Raw genomic sequence first — 7,579 nt, forward strand, 5'->3', positions numbered from 1 at the left:
TCCAATGTCCGTTTAAATACCCATAAAGAGGGAGAGTCCACCACTGTTACTGGCAGGGCATTCCATGAACTCACGACTCGCTGAGTAAAGAATCTACCCCTAACATCTGTCCTATACCTACCATCCCTTAATTTAAAGCTATGCCCCCTCGTAATAGCTGACTTCATACGTGGAAAAAGGTTCTCATGGTCAACCCTATCTAAACCCCTAATCATCTTGTACACTTCTATCAAGTCACCCCTAAACCTTCTTTTCTCCAATGAAAACAGGCCCAGGTGCCTCAGCCTTTCCTCATACGATCTTCCTACCATACCAGGCAACATCCTGGTAAACCTCCTCTGCACCAGTTCCAGCGCCTCCACATCCTTCCTATAGTATGGCGACCAAAACTGCACACAATACTCCAGATGCAGTCCCACCAGAGTCTTATACAACTGCAACATGACCTCAGGACTCCGGAACTCAATTGTGCACAGTACACTGTCTGTAACCAGCCAGCTCAGAGACAGTCCCTCAACTGAGAAGATTCTGAATCTCCTGTTTCTTTATATTTTTTTCTTTTTGTTTTCTTAAAGCAGCAGTCTTTCTCCTCACAGGAGTATGCTGGTTGTGGGTAGCCGGCTGGGAGTCCGTCCCCTGGACTGAGGGTCTCCTGTTTATATTTGTTTTTAGGAAAATATAAACTCAAAAACAAATGCACAAAACGAAAAGGAAAACCAGAAGGCAAATGTCTCCTACTACAGAGAACTCTCTTCTTCCACCTCACAGCACACTGGCTGTGACTGGCCAGCTCAGAGTCAGTCCTCGATTGAGGAGATACTAATCTCCTGTTTACTTTCATGATAACCCCCACACTACCGCCTAACAGCTGTATTTCCGCTGCAACTATGTCGTGTGTGTGTGTAGGTGTAAGACACAGTGACATCAAGTGTATAAAACTTTATTCATATTGCACCACCAGGAAGAAAGGAAACACCCAAGTGGTCAGTGACAAGCATTTCCCTCTTCAACAAAAGGCAGCATTAGCTGATGAGTCAGCCAGGGCTCCTTCACTGGCTCAGGCTAATAATCCTAATCCAGGAACTCTCAGTCAATAAAATCCACCTGGTTCCAATCAGTACAGTGGCACTTAATTCCCCATTGGGAGATTCTCGTTAATCAAGCAGCCATTTCTTTTCCAACCACCGACCTTTTTCTTATCATTTATTAACAAACAATGTTGAATGAATCTTTATTTAATGTTCCCGTTACTTTCTTTCTTCCCCTGGCTTTGCTCCCAGGTAATACCTGGAGATTCATCTTCAATTGCTGAAGATATTCGGACAAAGAATATTAATTTTTGGAATGTACCCAAAGTGTCTGTGTGGATCAAGGATTCAAAGAACAGTTGGTGGGAGATAGCAGTTATGATGTCCCAGAGTCACCGAACGGTGGGTGGAAACTTTGCATTCCGATCACAATGTTCCAAAAATTGGATCAACAGCAACTGTCAAATTGCCAGCCGTCTGTCCGGTCAGTCTTCTTGTGAACTTGATGAGTCAGTGCATTAATCATTCATCTGAACACTTCTTCGCTCCAGTCTCTCTGACTTTCATCATCAATAAAACAAATTATATTTTGTTACGGACGGATTGAGAAACTTTAAGAGATGGATGAGTGTTCATCTACATTAAGGAAGCTGGTGCTGTCTCTTACTACTGATCCAGAGAGCCAGAGTAATGTTCTGGAGAAGATGGGCTCAAATCTCATTACTTTAGCTGGTGGAATTTAAACACAATTAATGAATACATCTGGAAGTGAACGCTAGTCTCAGTGAGGATGAAACTCTGTGACCATCATTATAAGAACCCATCTGATACACAAACCCCTTTGCAGAAGGAAATTGACTATTCTTGTCTTGCTGATCTGTACCTCCCACCTCTGACCACAAGTCCATCAGAGATTGATTTATTGATGTCACATGTACTGAAATACAGTGAAAAGTGTTATTGTGCACACGATACAGACAGATCATATCATAAAAATACATCAGGTAGCAAAACAGTGTGCAGAATAGAGTGTTACAACCACAGTGAAGGTGCAGAGAGAGAGATCAGAATTAATATATGAATGAGATGCTGGAATAGGAAACTGTAGATACTGTCAGATCACTCCAGCAGCAGATCTGCCAAAGTCATCTGGCAGAATGCCTCGACCTGAGGGTGAGACAGGTCCTTCCTGCCACATCCTTCCTTACTCTGTTCACATCCTGCTCAAGAGGCAGCTGCAGTGGAAATGAAACCATTGTCCACCTCCTTAAAGCCATGGAATCATAGAGTCCTACAGTACGGAGACAAGCCCTCTGGCCCAAACTGGTCCAAAATGTCCACCTACGCGAACCCCATTTCCATGCACTTGGCCCACATCCTTCTAAACCTTTCCTAGCCATGTATTTGTGGAATATGCAAATGCAAAGAAGGTCTGGAGAGAGATAAACTCATAGAAGCTTGCAGAATGGAAGAGTCCCTTTGGCCCATTGAGTATGTACCACCAAAATGCAATGGCTCTTGTCAATGTCCATTCCGAGCAACTCTCTGACACAGAACTCTGTACTCTACGGGTTGTTCCCAATAGGAACACCAACTGAGGCTGAAGGGCCTTCAACTCCATGAAAGACACTTTTTGATCTGCTCAATAATTGCTGCTGTTCCATTGCAGAGAGCTTTTCTGCACTGAGTGTGCACATTCCAAGGTGCACACTATGTGCTGAACAATGTTTGGGGCAGCTACTGCAGAAGCTCAATAGGGAAAGACCATTCATCAAAGTCTTTAGCGGTAATATCTGAACACCTCAATATTGTGAATATCGGAGTATCTAAATTGCATTGAGCCACATCAGAGTGCAACATGATGTATGCAAAAAGTTTAATTCAATTGCAGTTTTGTAATTTTCAATTTGAAATGATTTGCGTTCAGACTGTACGCGTGACGTCGAATGTACATTGTGAGTGTTCAACCTATAGTTTTACTTTGCGTTAAGAGAGTGGACCCTGGTGGACAGATTTAATTTTATTGTACTAGCTGACTACCAGGGCAAATAGAGTTGGTTATCAATTATGGTGGGACAGTTGACGAGCGGTGGAAGACTTTCAAAGCAATTCTTCAAAGTGCTCAACAAAAAGTATATTCCAGTGAAAATGAAGGACGGTGAGAAAAGGGGTAATCTGCCAGGGATGTCTGAGGAAATGCGGGGCTGAAAATGTGTTGCTGGTTAAAGCACAGCAGGTTAGGCAGCATCCAAGGAACAGGAAATTCGACGTTTCGGGCCAGAGCCCTTCATCAGGAATGGAGGGCTGATGAAGGGCTCTGGCCTGAAACGTCGAATTTCCTGTTCCTTGGATGCTGCCTAACCTGCTGTGCTTTAACCAGCAACACATTTTCAGCTCTGATCTCCAGCATCTGCAGACCTCACTTTTTACATGTCTGAGGAAATGAAAGGGAAGGCATACAAAGTGGCCTACAAAGAAAAGCAGGAAACCAGAAGATCGGGAAAGCTTTATAGGTCAACAGAAAGGTCACCAGAAAGATCAACAGAAAGCCACAAAAAGAGCTATAAAAAAAGTAGAACCTGAGGGAAAAAAACCACAGAATACAAAGACAGATAGCAAAGGTATCCATTAGTATGTAAAACGAAAAAGAGTGGCTAAAGTAAACATTGGTCCTTTAGAGGCTGAGAAGGGGCACTTAGTTATGGGATGTGACGAAATGGTCGAGGCATTGAACAGGTATTTGTCTCGGTCTTCACAGTGGAGGACACTAACAACATGTCAGTAATTGTCAAAGAGATGAAGGTAAGTGAGGACCTGGAAACAATCATTATTACAAGAGCTACTGTTGGGCAAGCTAATGGAGCTAAGGATAGATAAGTCTCTTGGCCCTGATGGAATGCATCCTAGGGTACGAAAAGAGATGGCAAGAGAAATAGCATGTGCACTTGTGATAAATTTTCCAAAATTTACTGGATTCTGGGGCAGTTCCAGCAGATTGGAAAAAAACGTGGTGCCACTGTTCATAAAGGGAGGTAGACAAAAGATGGGGAATTATAGACCAGTTAGCTTAACCTCTGTAGTGGGGAAGATGCTTGAGTCGATTATCAAGGAAGAAATAGAAGGCATCTAGATAGAAATTGTCCAGTTAGGCAGACACAGCATGTGTTCATGAAGGGCAGGTCATGTTTAACAAACTTTTTGGAATTCTATGAAGACATTATGAACACGGTGGACAATGGGGACCCAGTGGATGTGGTGTATCTAGATTTCCAAAAGATTTTCAACACGGTGCCAGACAAGAGTCTGCTGCATAAGATAAAGATGCATAGTATTATGGCTAAAGTATTAACATGGACAGAGGATTGGTTGACTAACAGAAAGCAAAGATTGAGGATAAATGAGTGCTATTCTGGTTGGCAATCAGTAACTAGTGGCGTGCCTCAGGGATCAGTGTTGGGATCGCAATTATTCACAATTTATATCGATGATTTGGAGTTGGGTGTAGTGTGTTAAAGTTTGCAGATGATACTAAGATGAGTGGCAGAGCAAAGTGTGCAGAGGACTGTGAAACTTTGCAGAGGAACGTAGATACTTTGAGTGAGTGGGCAAATGTCTGACAGATAGAATACAATGTTAATAAATATGAAGTCATCCATTCTGGTAGGAGAAACAGAAAAAAGGATTGTTACTTTAATGGTAAAAAGTTGTAACATGCTGCTATGCAGAGGGACCTGGGTGTCCTTGGGCATGAATCACAGAAGGTTGGTCTGCAGGTACAAGTGATGAGGAAGGCAAATGGAATTTGTCCTTCATTGCTAAAGGGATTGAGTTTAAAAGCAGGGACATTATGTTGCAGCTGTACAGGGCGCTGGTGAGACCACACCTGGAGTATTGTGTACAGATTTGGTCTCCTTGCTTGAGAAAGGATGCACTGGCACTGGAGGGGGTGCAGAGGAGGTTCACTAGATTGATTCTGGAGTTGAGCAGGTTGGTTTATAAGGAGAGACTGAGTAGACTGGAATTGTATTCACTGGGATTCAGAGGAATGAGGGGGGATCTTATAGAAACATATAAAATTATGAAGGGATTGAATAACATAGAAGTAGAGAGGATGCTTCCACTGACAGGTGAAACTAGGACAAGAGGGCAGAGCCTCAAGATTAGAGGAAGCAGATTCGGGACTGAATTAAGAAGGAACTTCTTCACCCAGAGGGTCATAAATGTATGGAATTCCCTGCCCAGGAAAGTAGTTGATTCTACTGCAGTAAATATTTTTAAAGCTAAGGTAGTTATTTTTTGAACAATAAAGGAGTGGTGAGTGAAGGAGGTATGGTGAGTGGACGGTTAAGTGGAACTGAGTCCACGAAAAGATCAGCCATGAATTTATTAAATGGCGGAGCGGGCTCGAGGGACCAGATGGCCTACTCCTGCCCCTGGGTCTTATGTTAGACTTGCCAGCTGAGATCATTCTGCATGAAATAATAAAAAGGAATGTTTCAATCTAGGAAACAATACAGATCATCTGAACATAGAAGTATCTGTTGCAATTTGGGATGATGTTGCTATGTAATGATATGAAAAATGCTTAAAATTTCTCTCATAGTGTCCTACAGCATGGAGACAAGCCCTATGGGCCAAACTGGTCCACGCCAACCAAAATATCCACCCACACTAACCCCATTTCCCTGCACTTGGCCCATATCCTTCTCATCCTTTCTTCAAAATATATTTATCCAAATGACTTTTAAACATTGTTTCTTGAAAGTTTTTACTATTGTATTGACTGTAATAGCCCAAAATACTCTTTTAACTATAATACTGAATCTGGACACCCAGCAATTGATTGTACAAATTAAGTAATGTTAAAATTATTATCATAATTAGGACATGCTATGGAAATCGTCAGTCTTTCTATTTTAGATTTGAATATAAGTTAATTAATTTCACCACCTTGGTAATTGAATTGTAGATTTGTCCTTTTAGGATGTTTAGTGGAGCAGTGGAGTTTAATCACCAGTGATGTAGCTAAGAGGACTCAGACAAGAAATCACCTCTTAAAATAATAAGTAACGTGATCCAAAGATACCTAATATGGAAACATAAACACAACGTAAGAACAAACTCATAAATATATGCAGGATTTCAAAATTAAACTCTACTGTTTAAATAATTGTCAAAAATTCCAAGGAGTCTGAAGCAGGTAAAATTTTAAATGATAGAGTGAGAAAGTCAAAACAGATTGAATTGCAACAATAAGGTCATAGAGTCATACAGCATGGAAACAGGCCCTTCAGCCCAACTCGTCCATGCCAACCAGGTTTCTGAAACTGAACTAATTCCATCTGCCTGCATTTGGCCCATATCCCTCGAAACTTTCCCTCTCCATGTACTTGTCCATGTGTCTCTTAAATGTTATAATTGTACCAGCCTTCACTACTTCCACTGGGAGCTCATTCCATACATGCATCACCCTCTGTGTGAAAAAAGTTACCCCTCAAGCCCCTTCTAAATCTTTCCTTTTTCACCTTAAACCTATGCCCTCTAGTTTTGGACTCCCCTATCCTGGGAAAAAGACCTTGGCTACTCATCCATCCCCTCATGATTTTATAGACCTTTCTAAGGTCATCCTTCAGCCTCTGATGCTTCAGGAAAAAAGGTCCCAGTTTATCCAGCCTCTCCCTAGAACTCAAACCTTCTAGTCTTGATAACACCCCAACCGGAAACCATGGATATACCGGGGATCCACTCCCTATCGAAGTCCAGGTCTGAGGTGCTAAGGTCGGGTGAACCTGACCTATTTGGGAAATCCAGGTATGGCCTTCACAAAGCCATCAGGGACACCAAGAGGCAATACCAAACGAAGCTTGAGACCGAAACTAAACACATGGACACCTGTCAGTTGCATAAGGCTTACACAACACAACGGGCTATAAAGCCAAGTCAAACACAATCTCAGACAACTTGGACGCCCCTCCCCGATGAGCTCAATGCATTCTACACTCACTTTCAGTAGAAGGGCAGTGAAATGATATCACCTATCCCATCACCCTCAGATGCACCTATTTCCTCGATAACCGACACAGGCGTTAGATCAGCCTCCTTATGGGTGAACCTAAGGAAGCCCAATGGCCTGGATGGATTCTCTAGCTGTGCATTCAGATCGTGTGCAAATCAGCTGGCAGGAGTATTCACTAACATCTTTAGCCTCTCCTGACTACGATCTGAAGTCCCCACCTGCTTCAAGAAGACCACCATCAACCCAACATCTGGACAACAGTTTTGCCTTGAAGACTAAATTCCAAAGAAACTCATCTCCAAACTCTGGGACTGAGATCTCTGCTCCCCCCTCTATAACTGGATTCTTGACTTCCTGAACAAGGGTCTGCAGTCAGTAGGGATAGACAATAACATCTCACCCACAATAATCCTCAACACTAGTGCCCCTTACTATACTCCATAAACACTCATGGCTGTGTTGGTCGGTTAGCTCAGCTGGTTAGAGCTTGGTGCTAATAACCCCAAGGTCGTGGGTTCAATCCCCCTACTGACCA

General features: G+C 42.6%; 1 non-coding gene across 1 annotated transcript; it reads left to right on the forward strand.

Moving 5' to 3' along the window:
- Positions 1–7,505: 7,505 nt before the first annotated feature.
- trnai-aau (transfer RNA isoleucine (anticodon AAU)) lies at positions 7,506–7,579 on the forward strand. Its single transcript has one exon. It is a non-coding gene; the product is annotated as a tRNA-Ile (tRNA).

This window comes from Hemiscyllium ocellatum, chromosome 11 (assembly GCF_020745735.1).
Source record: "Hemiscyllium ocellatum isolate sHemOce1 chromosome 11, sHemOce1.pat.X.cur, whole genome shotgun sequence".
In the NCBI taxonomy this organism is placed as follows: Eukaryota; Metazoa; Chordata; class Chondrichthyes; order Orectolobiformes; family Hemiscylliidae; genus Hemiscyllium; species Hemiscyllium ocellatum.